Source organism: Pristiophorus japonicus, chromosome 24 (assembly GCF_044704955.1).
Source record: "Pristiophorus japonicus isolate sPriJap1 chromosome 24, sPriJap1.hap1, whole genome shotgun sequence".
Lineage (NCBI taxonomy): Eukaryota > Metazoa > Chordata > Chondrichthyes > Pristiophoridae > Pristiophorus > Pristiophorus japonicus.
Window position 1 is genome coordinate 10294618 of NC_092000.1, and position 21996 is coordinate 10316613.

General features: G+C 40.8%; 1 protein-coding gene across 2 annotated transcripts in view; it reads left to right on the forward strand.

Annotated features, from left to right (window-relative positions):
• The window catches only part of LOC139237921 (MHC class II regulatory factor RFX1-like), a 152743-nt gene that overhangs the window by 68281 nt on the left and 62466 nt on the right, over positions 1-21996 (forward strand). The window lies entirely within an intron of this gene.

Below are 21996 nucleotides of genomic sequence, written 5' to 3' on the forward strand. Positions count from 1 at the left end.
CAAGGCCTATAGTGCATGTAACCCTCTATCCAATCACAGCCAATTGGATCACTAATCCAAATGCTAAATAAAAATATCTCTCACTGCATCACTTTTGATCCTCATCCTCTATTTCTCTAGCAGTCTGGCTGACAACTGATAAAACAATGGAGTTAATTAAGTTTAAATGAGAGGTAGTGTTGGGACTTGAATTTATGACCTTTTAGTTTAAAAGTCCAGCGTTCAACCACTTGAACTGGTGGGCTGTTTGACTTTGTTTTATTTTTGAAAGAAACCTAATTGCTAATTTGCTTTGATTTTTAATATTTTTTTTATTTGATCATGGGATGTGGGCATCGCTGGCAAGGCCAGCATTTATTGCCCATCCCTACTTTCCCTTCAGACAGCTGAATGGTTTGCAAGGCCATTTCAGAGGGCAGTTAAGAGTCAACTACATTGCTGTGGGACTGGAATCGCATATAGACCAGACCGGGTAAGGACGGCAGATTTCCTTCCCTAAAGGACATGAGTGAACCAGATGGGATTTTATGACAATCCGGTAGTTTCACATAGACTGGGAGAAGCAGAACAGCTCGAGTCCCAGGGCAGCAAATTTCTTGAGTGTACTCAACAGTTTTTCTGGAACAATATGTTTTTCAACCATCAAGAGAACAGGCTAATTTATGGTGAATAATGAGCCAGAATTAGTCAACCATCTAATGATAAGGGAACACCTAGCTAACAGTGACCATAACATCACTGAATTTAATACGAGATTTGAGAGGGAGAAGGGTGAGTCACGAACCAAGCTTTTAAATTTAGGTACGGTTGACTTGTGTAATTAAACAACCTTGGTCAACAAAAGAAGTGTGGGATAGTATAGAACTAAATGAAAGTGCTCATATAAGTGCAAAGAACAACAGAAATCCCACAGATCGGAAGGGATATAAAGAACATTAAAGGGATACAAAGAAAATAGTTAGAGCTGCAAAAATTTAAGAGAAAGAGGGTGGCTAAGAGCAATGTGGGTCCCTTAAAGACAGGTGGAGGTGATCAAAAACAGGAAATGGCAGACATGCTAAATATTTAGTTTGTTTCAGACTTCACAGTAGAGGAAGAGGATAAAGTACCAGCGATACAAAGAAAAGTAAAACTAACACGAGTTTAATGTGCATGTCGTTATTAGTGTGTTAATAACCCAGTAATTTGCGATGAGGAAGAAATGGGCTGTGAGCTACGAATTGCCACAAATTGCCGGACAATTTGCCCGCAGTTAGCCTTGTAAAAACGGGAGCTCACTATCAACTTCCCCGTGAGGTTCAAATTGCTGCAGTTGCGCTGTTAAAGCAAATTAGACTCGCCGCAGAAAGTTAGGGCTGGTACTTCAGGGACATTTTAATGATGAGATTTATGTTCTTGCAATGCCACTCAACCTCGGAAGCCCAGAAAGGGAACAATTAAAATGTGGAGTCGCATTCTTACAGGTAGTAAATTCTTCAAGAGGTTTTTAAAATTATAAATGTAAAATATTTAAAGTTTTTTCTTACTTTTCCTTTCCGTTTCTTTATTTTGCCGCTCTCTTAATCCAATCTTTCTTTCCCTATCTTTATTTCTCCTTCTGTATCTAATTTGACTCTAATTTACCCTATTTTTTCCTCCATTGTTCCCGCTGTTCCTTTCTCTATCCATAAATCTCATTGGTTAAAGAGAGGACTGGTGCTCCTGTCGTTCACCAATGCCCCGTTGACCTTGCCGCATTGTTATCAGCTCGCACTTCCACAATTTGAAGCACAATTTTTTTTCGAGCTGAATGGTCAGAGAAAAATATCTTAACAAACAGGGCACGTCACACGATGCCACACTCCAGCAAAATCTGTGCTTTTATTTTAAGCCAGATCTTCTGGTACTGTACTTGGTTGATTTTGCACATTAATATACATGTTACTTTAAATAGAATAAGTATTTTACACGTGAGAATATGTTGACTTTCCTGTTGCTTCAAAAGCTGACTATGAAAAGTACCTTTTCCTGTGGGCTTGTACTTGGATTGTAAGTTGCAAGTCAGAATTATTTTGGCCACAGACTCTGTCCTATTCATAACCCTTTACTGAGACCTGCATCAAGGCACGTTCCTGGTGAATCAAATGGAAAAGCCCAATATTAAGTTGGAAAAAACCCTCCTTTATTAGGATTAACAATTTAAGTATAATAAAATTTTTCCAAGGACGGTAGTGTGTATGAAAGAGTAAGAGGAAAGTTGGGTGGGAACCACCAAGGAATTGCTGAGGTTTCATGCAAATATGAGGTCTCAGTATTGTATTAAATCTTAGTGAAATTAAAAACTGCAAAACCCACTCACGTGAAATAGTGCAATTCTCCCAAAGTTTTGTACATAAAATATGTGGTGTGTTCCTCTGCACTTCAAAATTCACAAAAAAATGTAACAAGAAAATATTTGCTTCAAACAAATTTTGAGGAAGAAAATTGTTTTTTTTCTGTAGTTCTACATGATACTTTTTATTGGTCGTAATTCTATGAAATGAATATTCGAGCAATGTTATATGGAAAAATTGTGTAGATTTGCAAAGCCCTTCTGGGGAAGCGCTGAAGTGGTTGCAGTTTCTTTTATAGATTAGTCTTTTCAGCATGTGGTCATTTAAAAAAAATCAAAAATTACATAAGCAGACCAAGTTTTGATATGTAGGAAACACCTGTGGCTGATGCTCAGGATTCTGCTGCCACATATTTGGCACGCGGCATCATATTTCAACCAGGCAACTTTAGAGGACATCCATCTTATAGAAAATGACCATCTTCTCCAGGAGAAAACTAAGGCATCATCTTGTGATCTCACCGCAAACTGTACTTCTATAGGGTGAATGTGGAGCATATCTTTTTTGTCAAATGTTTGTGAAGGGTATATGGAACAGTTTGGGCAGTCTCAATCCAGAATGATTAAATTAACCCTGATTAAAGTGGATATAAGATGGTGAATAATATTTTACAGACAAATATTTTAACACCTTCTTGAGATATGCTGCTCTGTTATACTAACATAGACAATACGAGTCAAGAATAGCATAAGCAAATGTAAGAATAGCATAAGCAAATGTAACAATAACATTTGTCCATAGGTTAGGTAGATAAAGAACGTTAAAGTTTGTTTTAATTGGAAATTTAAGAACTTTGAGTGTTTTTCAAGCTCTATTATAGGGTCCAAATTTCCCCAGGAGTAGCTCCATTTTTTTTGGAACAGCTTGATTTTTCTGGAGTATCTTTTTAGTTGCAATTCTGGCCATTTAATTTGCGCCAGTGTAAGTGAGTTAGTTTAGTTTTTTTTTTTCAAAAGTGGGTGTTACCAGCCACTTGTGACTGTTTTGGCCATTTAAGCAAGTTTAGCCAGCTAAAAGTTACTCCAAAGTAACTTAGGCCAGCGTAAGTGGGCACTCTTATACGTTCAGAAAAACCTTGCGGTGACTTAAGAAATCAGCGCAGACAGCCAGAGTTGGGGGGCGGGGGTGGGGTGGTGGGGGGGAGGGGGAAAGAACCTTGCAAAGCACTTAACACCTTCACAACAACATTAAAGAAGCATAAATACATTTAAAGCACCAAGCACTAAACAAAGCACAAAAAGTAATAAGCAATTAATTAACAAATAAAAATAGAAGGATCCCTACACCTAAGGCACCAAAATCAAAGTAATAAGCAATCAATCAATCAGTAAATAACAAATAAAAAGTAGAAGTCCTACCTTAGGGAACGCAGAGGGCCGCCGATGAGGGAGCCCATTCGGCCAGGGCTAGGGACGGTGTGCTTCAGGCCCCTCCCACACAGCCTGCAGCGCGCACTCGCAGATTCGGCCTGCTAGGAGCTACTGCATATAAGTGCAGACTCCAGCGCGCATGTGCAGAGGTCTCGACACTGTTTTCAGCGCTGGAACCTGACTCTGCCTCCAAGCCACTGGGCCACGCATGCTCCACCACCGAGGAGAGGCTGGGGAGTGGCCAGAATCGGGGGGAAGATTTCCGGCGTGCTTGGAGGCGGACAAAAGCGGTGCACTTCGGGTGAGGGCGCCAGAAAAAGGGGTTGGGGAAATTTGAGCCCAAAGTATTAAAAATTTAGATAAAATCATGGGAAAATAGGAAGCAAAGTCAATTTGGAGAAATTCAGTAAAAATCAGTATTTATTTGGAACATTATGAAAACTCTCAACATTAAACAAGGAGTTTTTTTTAAAAAACAGGCACAGTTAAGATAAATGACAATTCCCCATTTATTTTCACAATTCATAGACATCATTTTTATGGGCTCAACAGCCAAGTTTTGCTCACCTTTGAATCTATATATAGCCAAGGCTGCAAATATTTTCTAAACCTCAGCTGTACCAGAATGGGAAGTAGGGATGTGAGAAGCAACATCACTCAAATAACTGACATTTGCTACTTCCTGTAATGTCTGTAAGCTTGTAATGTTTGTAGCTCCACACTGTGGATGTGGACGTATTGTGTACTGCAAGTGCAGGGTTAATAATAAACAGAACCGGCAGATTTCCGGAGACTTCCGAGAGAGCTGCCTGCCATGTTAGGAAGCTGTGTGTGCTGTGCTCTGTGAATATAATCACATTTGGCGACTGAGATGGGATTTTTCGGATGATTTAAAGCTTAAATTTTGTTGAAGGATTCAGCCAGCCGACAGAAGACTTTGGAAGTTTATGTCTTTGAAAAAAGCTACAAAAATCCGAGGTAAAATACAGCACACGGTGTGAACAGCTAGAGATTAAAATGGCAGGTGTATTGGGATATTTGGGTGAATATAGACACGGCCGGGAACGTTTTAAAGCGTATGTGGATCGGCTAGAAATGTATTTCACTGCAAATAACATAATCGAAGTTCCAGACAATGCAGTCCAGAACCGGGCTGTGTTGGAACATAAGAAAGTGATCTTCTTATCGGAGGCAGGTCCGGCATTATATGACACTCTTGTAAATCTGCTTGTGCCGGACGAGCCAAAGGACACAACGCTTAAAGAGATTTTAACGAAGCTGGAGCAGCACTATAACCCCAAACCGTTAGAAATTGCTGAAAGCTATCGTTTCGGGATTCGGAATCAAAAGCATTAAAAAAGCTATCGATGCACTGTAATTTTGGAAACTTTCAAAACCGAGCATTACGGGATCGTTTTGTTTGTGGGGTGAAAAATGATGCGATCAGAAGGAAGTTATTGACGACGGATGACTTGACTTTTGAGATTGCTTGTCAGACAGCAAGGTTGATGGGCATGGCCAAACAATATTCCCGAAAATTAAATAACGATTACGGTTGTCAGTCAACCGAGGTAAATCACCTGCAGGTTCAAAGTAAAAGACGGGCATGGCCGAAAGTCTCAGAAACTGGAAATTCTACCAGAGCGTCGAAGTCGTGCTATAGGTGCCTGGTATAACACATTGCTCAAAGTTGTCCATATGTGAAGACAGAGTGATTCTTCTGCAGGAAGACTGGGCATCTTGCGAAGGCATGCCGACTGAAGGATAAATCAGCGTTCAAAGCTATGAGTCCAGCGTTCAAAGCTATGAGTAGAAATCCAAAGAGACGACATAGCATGGAAGAACAACAACAGGGCGAGGAGATGTTTGAGTTACACGTCATCAGGAGCACGAGGTTAACGGACAGCGATTCGGAAAGCCTCAAAATCCACATTAAATATTGCGGGATTCAAGATACCAATGGAAATCGACATGGGTGCATCCGTGAGTGTAGTACCGGAGTCACTATATCGCGACAAATTGCGTGATTTCCAACTGGAGAAATCCAGGCTACTCGGGAGAGAAAATTCCTGTGGTAAGTCGTATCACCGTACCGGTGAAATATAAAGATCAATTTCAGAACTTGCCTCTAATAGTAGTGAAAGGAGACAAGTCTGCCTTACTAGGAAGAAATTGGTTGAGCTCACTGAAGCTGGATTGGAGTAAGATTTTCTGTGTGGAAGCGAGATTTTCATCAACGGATGAGGTTATCAAGAAGGTGTTCTGCGAAACGGGCTGTCCGATCCAAGACTTCAAGGCGAGTGTCAGGGTACAGAAGGACACTAGATCGGTTTACTACAAGCCACGTTCCGTACCATATGCACTCAAGGAGAAAGTTGAGCAAGAACTCAAAAGACTAGAGACTGAGAACATTATTTGTAAGATAGATCGATGTAATTGGGCTGCACCCATTGTTTTTGTACCTAAGTCCGATGGTAAGGTAAGATTGTGTGGTGATTATAAAGTAACCGTAAACCAGGTTCTAAAGGGTAATGTCCCCAATGCATTGCTGAATATAGAAGATTTGTTCACAACACTGATAGGTGGTCAGATCTTCTCAAAACTGGATCTTACGAATGCCTACTTACAGCTTGAACTAGATGAGGAGTCCAAGTCATGTTTGATTATAAATACTCATCTAGGCCTGTATCAATTTCATAGGCTACCATTTGGAGTGTCTTCCGCCCTGCCATATTCCAAGGGGTGATGAACCAGATTTTGCAAGGTATTGAAGGGGTAATATGTTATTTGGATGACATACTAATTTCAGCACCAAATAGACAAATTCATAATAACATATTGGGCCCAAGATTCCACACGATAAAAAACGGGCGCCCCTCCAAGCTGGGCGCCCGTTTTTCGCGCCTAAAAAAACGCGCGATTCTGGAGAGCCCTGCAGCTCCTTGTCTGTTTGGCGCGGCGCCCAGGGGGGCGGAGCCTACACTCGCGCCGATTTTGTAAGTGGGAGGGGGCGGGTACTATTTAAATTAGTTTTTTTCCTGCCGGCAATGCTGCGCGTGCGCGTTGGAGCGTTCGCGCACGCGCAGTGTGAAGGAAACATTGGCACTCGGCCATTTTTGTAGTTCTTTGTAGCTGTTTAGTTTTTGAAAATTTTTTAATAAAAGCACATTGCCATCAGCACATCAGCATTGAGAAGGCTGCAGGAAGCCTCAGAAAGTTGAGGCAGCCATTTCCCGACGACCTCCCCTTTTTGCCGTCGAGAAATGGCTCCTCAATTTCTGAGGCTTCCTGCAGCCTTCTGTCTCCTTCCCTCCCTCCCTCCCGCCGTCTGGAACGGCTTCCTCCCCCCCCCCCCCCCGCTTCGGTCGGTTCCCTCCCGCCCGCCGTCTGGAACGGCTTCTTTCTCTTCCCCCCCCCCCCCCCCCCCGCGTTCGGTCGGCGGCCGGTTCCCTCCCGCCGTCTGGAACGTCTTCCTCCCTCCTCCACCCCCCCCCCCCCCCCTCCCCTGCGTTCAGTCGGCGGTCGGTTCCCTCCCTCCGTCTGGAACGGCTCCCTTCCCCCCCCCCCCGCGTTTGATCGGTTCCCGCCCGCCCGCCGTCTGGAACGGCTTCCTCCTCCTCCTCCTCCTCCCCCTCCCCCCGCGTGCGGTCGGTTCCCTCCCGCAGTCTGGAACGTCTTCCTCCTCCCCACCCCCCCCCCGCATTCGGTCGGCGGTCGGTTCCCTCCCTCCCTCCGTCTGGAACGGCTCCCTTCCCCCCCCCCCGCGTTTCATCGGTTCCCTCCCGCAGTCTGGAACGTCTTCCTCCTCCCCACCCCCCCCCGCGTTTGGTCGGCGGTCGGTTCCCTCCCGCACGCCATCTGGAACGGCTTCCTCCCTTCCCCCTCCCGCCCCCCACACGTTCGGTTGGTCCCCTCCCTCCCGCCCGCCCCTCGGCCGGCCGTCTGGAACAGCTTCCTTCCCCCCCCCCCCACCGCGTTTGGGAACGGCTGCCTCGTTTTGTGAGGCTTGCTGAAGCATTCTCCCTGGCTGAAGCACTTTCACACAGGTAGGAAGATGGTTTATTTAATCTTTTCTTGGCTTATAAATGTTTATTCAGGTTGGATTTATTTGTATAATATTTGTATAAGTATAAATAAGGATTTATTGTATGACTTCCCTTTTCCCCCCCCCACCTCGTTCTGGACGCCTAATTTGTAACCTGCGCCTGATTTTTTAATGTGTAGAACAGGTTTTTTCAGTTCTACAAAAATCTTCACTTGCTCCATTCTAAGTTAGATTGGAGTACGTTTTCACTGTGGAAACTTTCAAATCAGGCGTCAGTGGCCGGACACGCCCCCTTTTGAAGAAAAAATTCTGTTCCAAAGTGGAACTGTTCTACCTGACTAGAACTGCAGAAAAAAAAATGTGGAGAATTGCGATTTCTAAGATAGTCCGTTCTCCACCAGTTGCTCCTAAAAATCAGGCGTAAATCATGTGGAAACTTGGGGCCATTGAATGAAGTCCTGAAATGGCTAGAGAAGCACAGAGTACGAGTGTCTGCTCGTAAGTGTGAGTTATTTAAAAACTCAGTGGAGTACTTGGGGTACAGAGTAGACAAAGATGGTTTACATCCAACCGTGGAAAAATTGGATGCGATCAGAAATGCACCCACTCCCAGGAATGTCACTGAACTTTGTTCATTCTTGGGTCTTTTGAACTATTATGGGAAGTTCCTACCAAATTTGGCTACAGTATTACATCCACTGAATGAACTTTTGAAAAAACAGGTCCATTGGATGTAGTCAAAAGAATGCGATACAGCATTCAAGGAGTGTAAAAGTAAATTGGTAGAGAGCACCATGTTAGTTCACTATGACATATCTAAGGCGATTAAGCTAGCATGTGATGCCTTTCCGTATGGAGTTGGGGCAGTAATCTCTCATGTATTAAGTAGTGGGGAGGAGAGACCAATTACTTTTGCTTCACGCACTCTCAGTGAGAGTAATTATGTGCAAATTGAAAGGGAAGCTTTGGCATTAATTTTTGGGGTCAAGAAGTTTCACAAATACTTGTATGGTCGTAAGTTTACCATCGTTACGGACCATAAGCCCCTAACAGCAATCCTCCATCCAACGTCCCCAGTTCCAACATTAGCTGCAGCCTGAATGCAGAGATGAGCTTTGATTTTGTCAGTCTATACATATGATATTGAATACAGACGATCAGCTGATCACAGTAATGCTGATGCAATGTCTAGATTGCCTTCCCCATCACAAGTTACACCCGATAGGGAAGAAGTGTTTTATTTTTCATACATTGATGAACTGCCAGTCACAGCTGAAGTAATTGGTAGAGCAACCAAACGTGACCCAGTGATGTCAAAGGTGTATGATTATATTGCAAATGGATGGCCAAACCAGGTATCAGACAAAGATATTCATCCATTCTTCATTCGTAGGAATGAATTATCAGTCAATAAAGATTGTATCATGTGGGGTGCAAGAATGGTTATACCAAATAAATTCAGGTCCAAATTATTAGGAAACCTCCATGACCAGCACCTGGGAATGTGCTGGACCAAGAGTTTTGCACGCAGTTATTTATGGTGGCCAGGTCTTGATAAAGATATAGAGTACATCGTGAGTCAGTGTACGACATGTCAATCGGTAAGCAAGCAACCACCATCAGTACCATTACAGCCATGGAAATGGCCTCCCAGGGTGTGGCAAAGGCTACATATTGATTTTGCTGAGTTAGAGGACAACAATTGTTCATTGTGATTGATAGCCATTCGAAGTGGATTGAGGTGTTTCCAATGTGGAAAATAACAACAAGTAAAACATTGGACATTTTACGAAAATTATTTTCTTCATTTGGCCTCCCTGAAGAAATTGTTTCGGATAATGGACCACAATTTCGTTCAGAAGAATTTGCACAATTCACGAGCAAAAATGGTGTGAAACATACCAAGGTTCCACTATACCATCCTGCTTCGAATGGTGCAGCAGAGCGCACTGTACAAATTGTAAAATGTGCCCTCATAAAACAAATGTTAGATCCAAATCCAAGGAAACGACAGTTGTCATTGGATCACAAATTGGCTAATTTTTTGATTACATATCGAAATACTCCTCATACAACTACTGGTAGAACACCAGCAGAGTTGTTTCTCAAACGACAGCCTCAAACCAGATTCTCGTTAAAGCCAAATTTGGCACAGTTCGTAGAAGAGACACAATTAAGACAGAAAGAGAATCAGGATAGAGGTAGACTAAAAGAGAGAAGTGTGAAATACAACCAGAAGGTGAGAGTGAAGAACCATCACCATAAATGGTTAAAGTGGTTACTAGGAAGAGTGGTGAAGATATGTGGTCCTCGCACATATTTGGAAGATGTTTTATAATGGACGGGTTAGGTTTGTTCATATTGATCAGATTTTACCTACAGACATGGAAGGAGTTGAAGGTGGGAATGATTCAATTATTTGTGACTTCTCGGATAGTTTTGATACACCCGTAGCAAATCCTAAATCCAATGTACTGGAAACAAATCCAGGAGAGAATCAGAATGAAAGTCTGAGTCCGAGTCAGGAATACAAAGAGCCTGAAGTTAGAGTGACTTCAAATGAAAATCAAGGAAATTCCATGGAGGAAAATGTTCCTCAGGATGAGCCTCGAATGAGTGTGAAATCGACACAATGTTTGGAAGGTTCTGTTCGAGAGTGAAGGTATCCTCTTCGAAACAGAAAACAAGTGGTAAAGTTAAATTTGTAAATATGAAAAAAAATAAGTTTATATCCTGTGTTATGTATAAACATGAAAGTTATGTATGATGTTTGTTATCATGGCTTCTTTATTAAGGAGGGAGAAGTGTAATGTCTGTAAGCTTGTAATGTCTGTAAGCTTGTAATGTTTGTAACTCCACATTGTGAATGTGGATGTATTGTGTACTGCAAGTGCAGGGTGAATAATAAACAGAACCGGCAAATTTCTGGAGACTTCCGAAAGAGCTGCCTGCCATGTTAGGAAGCTGTGTGTGCTGTGCTCTGTGAAAATATCACACTTCCCAACTCTCCAAAAACAGCATCCATTCTATCTGCATGTTTTAGCTTCATAGTTAAAATGTGTATACTTATGTGAATAAACACATTGCAACTAAATTATTTAGCTGCCCTGCTCCAGTGGTACAGTGGCCATTGCCGTGCACATATAGAATTATCATTTTGAGTGATGAGTCCGATAAGGTCGCTCCTAAATCAATCTGTTTGTGGGTATAACATTAAAATAAGGACATTATATATGTAGAGATGTTTTCATGGTGCATACTAGCTTTTACAAACAAAAGAGGCAATGTTCCTCCCATTGGTACTATAAATGGTGAATACAGTGAATTTGGACCATTTGGGAATAAGTAGAATCCATCTTTAGACTGTGCTTAATGCACATACAGATTTTTCTTCCAACGTCCTCTCCTCCCCTCCCCTCCCATTTATCCTACAATTTAACCTTTTGCAGAAAGAAGCTGTTTGGAGAGTGTCCAGGAAATTGCACAGATTTTTATGAAGACAATTGAGCCCAGAAATCTGTGTGCTTTACAAGCATGACATCACTGCAGCATGTATAATATGCCCCAATATGAAGGAGCAATAGAGTTGTTCTTGGCATTTGGGAATTCTAAAATATTGTTTATAGAAAATGGCTGATTTAAATTTGACATTAATTCTGAAATCTCTCTATAAATTTGCACAGAAAAACCTGTATGAGAGAAATTTAACTGGTGTAAACTAGAAGCTTTACTGCAGTTGGGGTTGAAACATATTGTTAATGTATTATATCTAACTCCTGTCTGGCCTAGAAATGCATACTGCCGGTAAAATGTTCCATTTCAAGGATTTGACTTCCCTCAACTTGATGGACCATAGTTTATTAAAAAAAAACATAAATAGATAGTGATAAATCCAATACTGCAAAACTTAAGAGGAGCCAGTATGAAAAGTCTGAACTCATTTCTACCCACATACTTATTTCTGGTATAATTAATCATTTCTATACGTGATGCTGGAAATGTGTAATATGTGATAGCGAAGATTCAGACTGTTGTAGTCTGCAGATAAAGTTTACAACTTTGCAGAGACTTGTATTGTTAACAGCAAAACCTCATGTAGGCTAAGAATAAGGGACGCAGCCTGTCTCTAGTGTGCACAATAGGATTAAAAAAACACAGTGATACACTGATATATTAAGAATAATATTCCCTACAGGATGTGGGGCTTGGTAGTTGAACTGCAGAAAATTTGTTTGAACTTACTCTATTGATAACAATCCCTTTAATGAATCACCCTTATTTCTACATAAGGCGTGTCTGACCACACAAAATGAGAAATGGAATCCATTCCAACATCTATGAAACCCCATGGCCAAAAATAATGTTTTATTTTAACACTTTCATTTCCAGTGTTAGATTTAGTTCCTTTTAATATAAGACTTATTTTGCAGTCTTCCAAGGTGTAATATTAATAAAACACGCCAGCAGAACTGCAAGAATTCTTGTTCCCAAGTATCTTCAAAAATTTAGAGCTAGGCACAGGTTGTGCTAAGAAATGATCACATGTCCTCAGGTGTTTGTGACAGCTGTACTGTCATTTTGCGATGATTAAAATGTTTACTTCATAGCTTTTGGGAGTTGGTTGAGATCCATCAGATACACCTTTTGGAATGAGTTTCAGAAAATCTTAGCCAACGACTTTTGTTTGTTGGGGGTCCACTGGAAATATTAACACACTTCTAACAATCCTGAAAAACATCTAAGGAGTCTCCACCACCCCATCCCTATCCGAACTTCCAAAATAACACCTGAAACATTAACTTGTGTGTTCTTCCTACAGAAGCTGACTGAGCTGCTGTTTTTAGCTTTGTTTGTTTTGTACTTTTTTTGCCTTATATTCCAAAATACAGCATTGGCTATCATTGTGGAAATGTATTTTTTAATTAAACAGGAATAACCTGTTATACAGTCAACAAATACAGCAAATATGAGCTTGATGGGCTGAATGGCCTACTCCTGTTCTTATGTATATGCATCAATGAACAGCCAGCCAGATGCTGGCCTGCTGTTGAAATATGTGGCTCTCAGTGTTAGCTAAAGCACAGGCCCACCTTCGAAAAGAATACAGTTGCATAATTCATCACTGATAAAAGAGATGGAAGTCCTAGACAAGCTGAAAGGGCTTAAAACAAAGAAATCCCTAGATACAAATACAACTTGCACTTATATAGCGCCTTTAAAGTGTTAATCATCCCAAGACGCTTCACAGGAGCGTTATCAAACAAAATTTAATACCGAGCCACATATGGCGATATTAGGCTAGGTGACCAAAAGCTTGGTCAAAGTGGTAAGTTTTAAGAAGCTTCTTAAAGGAGAAGAGATAGAGATGGAGAGGTTTAGGGAGGGATTTCCAGAGCTTACAGCTTGGCAGCTGAAAGCACAGCCTCAAATGGTGAAGCGATTAAAATCGGGGATGCATAAGAGGCTAGAATTGGAGGAGTGCAGAGATATTGGTGGGCTGGAGGAGGGGTGAGGCTATGGAGGGATTTGAAAACAAGGATGACAAGTTTATAATCGAGACATTGCAGGACCGGGAGTCAATGTAGGTCGGTGAGCACAGGGTTGATGGGTGAAAGGAACTTGATGCGAGTTAGGATTGATTGTATTTATTCAAGAGTGTTGAGAGAGACTAGCAAAGAGATTTGTCAGGCACTGACAATCATTATGAGGGAGTCAGTGGATGCTGGAGTGGTACCAGTAGTTTGGAAATAGACTAATTTAGTGCCCATATTCAAAAAAAGTGATAAAACATTCAACTACAGATTCATTAGTCTTAGTTCAATTCCATGTAAAATAATGGAATTTGTTATCAGGAGTAAATTTGAGGATAATCTGTACAAAAACAACCTAATACGGGCAAAATCCTGTTCGACTAATCTCATCAATTTGCTTGATGAAATAACAATCCAAGTGGTAAACCTACTTCGATTTAAAAAAAGACATTTGATGAAGTTTCAGACAAAATGTCATGAATTAAACTTGGGCATGATTAAGAAATTGGCTATCAGGTTGAAAAAATGGGTGCTAGTTTTATAGATTAACTTCGGGACAGAGTGGATGTACAGAGTGTCATACTTTAGGGTTCAAGCATCACTGTTGTTTATAATTTCCATCAATGACTTGGATTCTGAAAATCAATGCAAATTGGTCAAAATTGCAGATAATATCAAACTTGGAGGGACAGTAGTATTGAATGAAGCAGCCCAGCAATTACAGAATGAGTTAGACAAAATATTCGAGTGGGCCGAATAATGACAGGTGAAATTTAATGCAGACAAGTTTAAAGTACTGTATGTAGGAAGGAAAAATTGGCAACGCAAGTACTCTATGAATGATGTTGAAATAGCTAAGAATGAGGTTGAAAGAGATCTAGGCATCCTAGTGGGCTAAATGTTCAACATGTCCAACCAATGCAGAACAGCAATCAACAAAGCCGATAGAATGCTGAACTATGTAGCCAAAACTTTGAATCAAACCTTACAGTACCTCAAGTACTGTGTCCAGTTCTGGTAGCAGAGAAACAAAGGAGATACTCACACTGGAGGAGGCAATTTCAACTTTAACGTAGTACAACGTCCCAAGGTGCTTCGCAGCAGCTTTATAAAACAAAATTTGACACCGAGCCACATAAGGAGATATTAGGACAGATGACCAAAAGCTTAGTCAAAGAGGTGTTAAGGAGTGTCTTAAAGGAGGAGAGAGAGGCAGAGAGCTTTAGGGAGAGAATTCCAGAGATTAGGGCCTAGGCAGTTGAAGGCACGGGCGCCAATGATGGAGCGATTAAAATACCTGATCTCCAGTGTCGGGGGTCTGAGTTATGACTTAAGACTGGACAGACAAATTTTTAGCCTGGAAATGTGGTGTCTTGAGAGGTATATAAAACAATAAACAATATGGAAAAGGTTAATGAACGGTACTAGTTCAAAATAAATACTGGGAGTAGGGCACAGGTTCAAACTCGTAAAATATAACTTTAGGACTGATATTAGGAGGTGGTTCTTCACATAGAAAGTGATCAACACCCATCTAGGCACTGGAATTTCCAACAACATGGGGCTGGCAGGAGCCTGACTTGCGCCCATAATGGTGCAGACACGCACAAGGCACGTGCAGATGAGATTCACTTCTACTGACCTCGCATACTCTTGCATGGTCAGCGCTGGAGGGCTAGAGCAGGCACGATCCTATTATTCTGCCTGGATTGCTGCCCATGGATTTTCAGGCATCTTGATGACATCACTAGAGCTGTGACAGCTAGCAGTAAACCGCTGAAAAACTTGGATTGCCAAAGGCAGCGCAATGCGTTAAATTGGTTTTTTGTCCTCTTTAATACACATTACAGTTAAGATTCAAGTGACCAACTCATGACTCCACAATAGTTGCAAATATGCTTTTAATCGATTTGACTGAAAAATGTGGGAAAAGAAAAATTACGGATACTGCAGGCTTCCTTTATCCAGTGACTTATTTTCTTTGCCCAAGTTAAAAGGAATGTACAGTGAATATATAGGAAAACAATTGAATCACAACATGCAGCAGTGCTACCATCACAATATATTTATAGACTGGAGTTTATTTTTCTTTTTATCAAAAATAAACTACATTGAGCTGGTAATTTTTTCTAATACAGACTTCATTTGCTACCATATTGAATGATCCATAAAGAAGTTCAGCCAGTCCCTCCTGGTTCTGTGACTCATCATAAGAACATAAGAAATAAGAGCAGGAGTAGTCATACGGCCCCTCGAGCCTGCTCCACCATTTAATACGATCATGGCTGATCCGAACATGGACTCAGGTCCACTTCCCTGCCTGCTCCCCATAACCCCTTAATCCCTTATCGGTTAAGAAGCTGTCTATCTCTGTCTTAAATTTATTCAATGTCCTGGCCTCCACAGCTCTCTGAGGCAACGAATTCCATAGATTTACAACCCTCTGAGAGAAGAAATTCCTCCTCGTATCAGTTTTAAATGGGTGGCCTCTTATTCTAAGATTATGCCCCCTAGTTCTAGTCTCCCCCATCAGTGGAAACATTCTCTCTGCATCCACTCGTCAAGCCCCCTCATAATCTTATACGTTTTGATAAGATCACCTTTCATTCTTCTGAATTCCAGTGAGTAGAGGCCAAACCTCCTCAACCTTTCCTCATAAGTCAACCCCCTCATTTCCGGAATCAACCTAGTGAACCTTCCCTGAACTGTCTCCAAAGCAAGTATATCCTTTCGTAAATATGGAAACTAAAACTCGATGCAGTATTCCAGGTGTAGCCTCACCAATACCCTGTATAACTGTAGCAAGACTTCCCTATTATATTCCATCTGCCAAATTTTTGACCACTCACTTAGCCTGTCTTTGTCCTTTTGCAGATTTTTTGTGTCCTCCTCACACATTGCTTTTCCTCCCATCTTTGTATCGTCAACAAACTTGGCTACGTTACACTCGGTCCCTTCTTCCAAGTGGTTAATATAGATTGTAAATAGTTGGGGTCCCAACACTGATCCCTGCGGCACCCCACTAGTTACTGATTGCCATCCCTAGAATGAACCATTCATCCCGACTCTCTGTTTTCTGTTAGTTAGCCAATCCTCTATCCATGCTAATATATTACCTCCAACCCTGTGAACTTTTACCTCGTGCAGTAATCTTTATGTGGCGCCTTGTCAAATGCCTTCTGGAAGTCCAAATACACCACATCCACTGTTTCCCTTTATCCACCCTGTTCGTTACATCCTCAAAGAATTCCAGCAAATTTGTCAAACATGACTTCCCCTTCATAAATCCACGCTGACTCTGCCTGACCAAATTATGCTTTTCCAAATGTCCTGCTACTGCTTCTTTAATAATAGACTCCAATATTTTCCCAACCACAGATGTTAGGATAACTGGCCTATAGTTTCCTGATTTAAAAAAAAATAGGAGTATTACATTTGCAGTTTTCCAATCTGCTGGGACCTCCCCAGAATCCAGGGAATTTTGGTAAATTACAACCAATGCATCCACTATCCCTGCCGCTACTTCTGGAACCACATTTTTTAAATGTTGCTCTTTTAAAGGGAGGTTATATTTGCTCTTCATCAATAAAGAATTAATAACTCTTACTTTTATAGAAAGCAGTGACCCAAAATCAATGCTATGGCTATTTTGTTCCAAAAGCTTCAGTGCAATTTGACGCTGTTAGAATTAAGAAATATACATCAGTCATTTCAGAATCACCTGTAATAATTATTTATCATGCTTCTGTACAACCTCAGCGAGACAACTAGCAAAGGCTGTCTATTCAAAATTGTTCTGAATATAAGCCTATGACATTTGAACAAATAATTGATCACTGAAAATGTAACTTAAGCTAGAGGTATATCCAAAATATTTTCACTTGTATTGGAGAGAGAGAAAGAAAAAAAATGTAAGTGCAAGGAAGTTGAAGACGAAAGATTTATTTTCTAGAGTGTGTTTGGGGGCGTATCCTTTCAGGAAAAATAGATTTTGCTGCTTTATTTGGTATATTTTTCTGTATTTTGGAATTTACCATGGGCATTGTAGGTTTTTCATCTAAGGAGGAAGGGACTTTTGTTCAATTCTATTGAAAACTACTCTGTCTTTGCCATTTGAATTGAATCATTATTTTTCATATTTGAAACCTCTATTCTCCCAGTAGCAATAGAAATCAGATTTGAAGTCAGTGGAATTAAAAATTGGGAGAGCTATAAAACATGCTGCTGATTCGCCGTCACCTGTTTTACACTATCGCACTAAGTCCCACATTATTACAAGTCAACTATAAGTACATTCATCTAAGTCTGCGAATTTATTTTTATTTTATTCATATTTTTATGAAACTAACACCTATAACTTCATTATGATGCACTTGGGGTATTGTAATCTACAAGGCTATGGACCAAGAGCTGAAAAGTGGGATTAGGCTGGGTAGCTCTTTTTTGACCAGCAGTGACACGATGGGCCGAATGGCCTCCTTCTGTACTGTAAATTTCTATAATTGTTTAATTATGTGCCCACATTTTCCACTTTAGCAATGACTCAAAAGTTCAGCTTTAACTTTTCATTTAAGTGTGTGATTTACTGCTGATGATCCAGTCAGGTTCAGAGGATGGATTGGCTCTGCATCAACAGTGGGGCTCAGATCCGGGCTGACGGTCACGGTTGGGCTAATAAGGAAGGTGACCCCAACCTCGCACATTGCAATAGCATCCTGCAAGTGATTTAATTTCATATTTTACATTACTAACTCACAGGCCTGGATGTGAGTACATCGCGTATCTTTATTTGCTGGCCCAACCTGAGCAATTTTCATGGATTCTATGTAGATTGGCCTTTAATAGGGTCCTAACTCTCCTTAGGAAGCAAAGTTTTTATGGTGATCATTTCCATGAACACATTTCAACACTAGAGTAAAGCTGCACTAGAATAAAAATGAAAGAATTAGTGCTTTCTAATGGCTTGGCTCACCATTTAATCTATTTTTCTGTTAAACACTGTGGAGAGCTCTAAATATTGCCTGTAGGAGCCAACTGCTGCTAGAGCTGTTACTGCAAATTTATATGTAATTATTTTTAAATTACAATCAAAAATAAAGCCTTTTATTTATCGGCCATCCAAAATTTGGTTTGGCTTCTGTGGTCAGCTGCTCAAAATTTGGATGACTTCCTGAAATTTAATCTGCAATCAACTTTAGTTAGTAACTGATTACTCAATGATAAATGTATCTCTCGGTGACTGCACAGAGCATCACTGATTCAGACTTTGTAGGTTACTTTGCTCCTCTTGCCAAATAAGAATGCTTGGTGACAAGTTTATGTGATTGGAACAGAAGTTTCCAGAGTTTCATAAGTTTCCAGACAGGACAAAACTAGCCTAAATTAGATATATTATAGACATTGTTAAATCAGAATAGTCACCAATTTGCTTGAAGGAGCAGTGTGTCTCAATAGAACGCACAGTGGTAGAATATCTAAATTGTGATCCTACTTCCGATAATCTGGCAAATTAAATTATGTTTTTATGCATTAACCTGAATCAAATTGCCCCATTTTTAGAATATATTATAAGCATACATCTGTCATTCATCACCCTGAATGCAGCAGTGATTAATTTGATTACTGTACTTTTAGTTTGCCTACCTCAGAGAGTTAATAAGGTGTTGCTGCTTTTTCAATGACAGAGAGCAATTGTTCATGTTGAATGGGAAGTTCAGACTTGGGTTGAGTATAAATGTTGACTGAGTTTTCCTACACCACATTGCAATTGTTTCAGAGTGCTTTTTAAAGTTGGATTCTCTATAATGTATTACTTTTCTCCTGAGCAGAGGCTTCTAGTACAGAATGCTGTGCAGTCGAAAGTGGACCAGTTCCCACAGCTCCAGCTGCCGGGAGTCCAGCAGGTAGCAGTAATGCATCAGATAACAGTTTTAGCAATGTTACTCAGTCTATGGATAGGGTGCCACAAATTCTGATAGTAATTTTATTGAAGAATAATCTTGATCTATGGATAATACTGATACAGTGAAATATCATAATGTGAGAGAATAGATTGCAGAATGATCTTACAAAACCATTTTGTGTCATATTTATCATGGTTACTATTACTATTATCCTGATATTATTGTCATTACAATGAAAGGAGCAGAATAATTGGTATGGGTTTTGTGCAGTTCCAATATTAAGCCAATCTTAATTGGATATCTTTGTATATTACAGTAATACGAATATAGTTTTACGGAGGACATGAATTGGGGAACCGTTGAATACCAAAGGTTTTCTGCAAGTGAATATTATGTTACCCATGAATTGGCTGCCTCATAAAATTATATTTAATGGTTACCTGACATATTTCTTCATATCATTAAACAATCAGTGAATTGTCATTAGGTCACTGTTCACTTGTGGACATTCACTGTATATCATCATCATAGGCAGTCCCTTGAAATCGAGGAAGACTTGATTCCACTCTAAAAATGACTTCTTAGGTGACTGAACAGTCCAATACTGGAATTACAGACTCTATCACAGGTGGGACAGACAGTCGTTGAAGGAAAGGGTGGGTGGGACTGGTTTGCCGCACACTCCTTCCGCTGCCTGCGCTTGGTTTCTGCATGCTCTCGGTGATGAGACTCGAGGTGCTCAGCGCCTTCCTGGATGCACTTCCTCCACTTAGGGCGGTCTTCGGCCAGCGATTCCCAGGTGTCGGTGGGGATGTTGCATTTTATCAAGGAGGCTTTGAGGGTGTTCTTGAAATATTTCCTCTGCCCATCTGGGGCTCGCTTGCCGTGTAAGAGTTCCGAGTAGAGCACGTGCTTTGTCAGGCATGCGAACAATGTAACCCGCCCAGCGGAGCTGATCGAGTGTGGTCACTGCTTCGATGCTGGGGATGTTGGCCTGGTCGAGGAAGCTAGCGGTGGTGCGTCTGTCCTCCCAGGGGATTTGCAGGATCTTGTGGAGACATCATTGGTGGTATTTCTCCAGCGATTTAAGGTGTCTACTGTATATGGTCCACGTCTCTTGAGTCATACAGGAGGGCGGGTATCACTACAGCCCTGTAGACCATGAGCTTGGTGGCAGATTTGAGGGCCTGATCTTCGAACACTCATTTAGTCAGGTGGCCGGAGACTGCGCTGGCGCACTGGAGGCGGTGTTGAATCTCCTCATCAATGTCTGCTTTTGTTGATAAGAGGCTCCCAAGGTATGGAAAGTGGTCCACGTTGTCTAGGCTGTGCCGTGGATCTCGATGACTGGGGCGTAGTGCTGTGTGGCGGGGTCAGGCTGGTGGAGGACATTACGGATGTTTAATGTAAGGCCCATGCTTTCGTACGCCTCAGTGAAAATGTTGACTATGACTTAGAGTTCAGTCTCTGAATGTGCGCAGATGCATGTGTACTGTAGTTCGACAACAGAGGTTGGGACGGTCTTGGATCGTGCCTGGAGACGACGAAGGTTGAACAGGTTCCCACTGGTTCTGCAGTTTAGTTCCACTTTAGCTGGGAGCTTGTTGAGTGTGAGGTGGAGCATTGCAACAAGGAAGATATCTTTAGGCTTACATGTGACCAACAGCCATTTTGAATGACACACTGGAGATGCCTAGAGCTTATAGAACTGCACTCATCAAGAAATTAATGCCTTCTGGAGAGGATGAAAAGGGGGAGAAAATTGCCAGAAAATGGTGGAAGAAAAAAATGTATAAACCTTTGTCTGGGAACTTGCTTCCACAGAGGTGGAGTATTACTATTGGAGAATCTGGTTAGTGTTCGACCAGCACAGTAGAATGTTGCCCAGTTTCAAGTATACCAGAGTTCACAAATTCATCTAGTCCTGGAATCACTCCATTATTATTTATTTTCTTAAAGAGGTCAATGCAATGATATATACTTAAGTGTAATTTGCATCATTGTGTCATGTGCTTGCCCAGCCTTTTTGGTTGGCAAAAATTTTGCATGAGAATAATGTTACATAGGAATTATTTCAGAAATATGTAGGCGCTCCCCTCACTCTGGTGGTTTCAAAGCCCAATCCACAGAAAATGTTTGAACCCACAGTCACTGTGTTAATTTCTTAATGGCTTTATGATGCTACAGCTAAAACATTTGCTCGCCAGATTTTATTTAATTACCCGTTTGGTAGAAACTTTCTTGCCTATAGCAAAAAGTTAACATTGAGAAATCTTGCATTGCATTGGTTGCAACAGTTGACTGTTTTATAGTCTCCAATAAATGCTAGCTAGCTGAGGTGAAAATATAATTGTAAGAACTTTACATTTATTTTAATTTATTCTAGCAATAGTGAATATGGTTTTTATTTCCAGTAAAAAGGCAACAAATTACTCGGGTTGGGGATGATCAATGAGGTAAGAACAGTAAGAATTCCATAATAGAAAATGACGCAAAACAATAAATTAATGATCATATAGGAAGTAACTGTCTAAATATTGACAGGAGAAAAGACATTTTAAATAATAGATGAATATTATGGAACAATAACGATTTAATGGAGCAGTAATGAATAATGCTGCTTACCAGTAATGGCTAGGTGCTGTGAGGAATTTTCAAGTTATAGATAAAAGAGTACAATGAAAACAATAAGATCAATTATAGTGAAAACCTCGGACTCAATTTACAATGCTAAATTTATATACTGTAATGATAAATAAGAATTTGGAACATAAC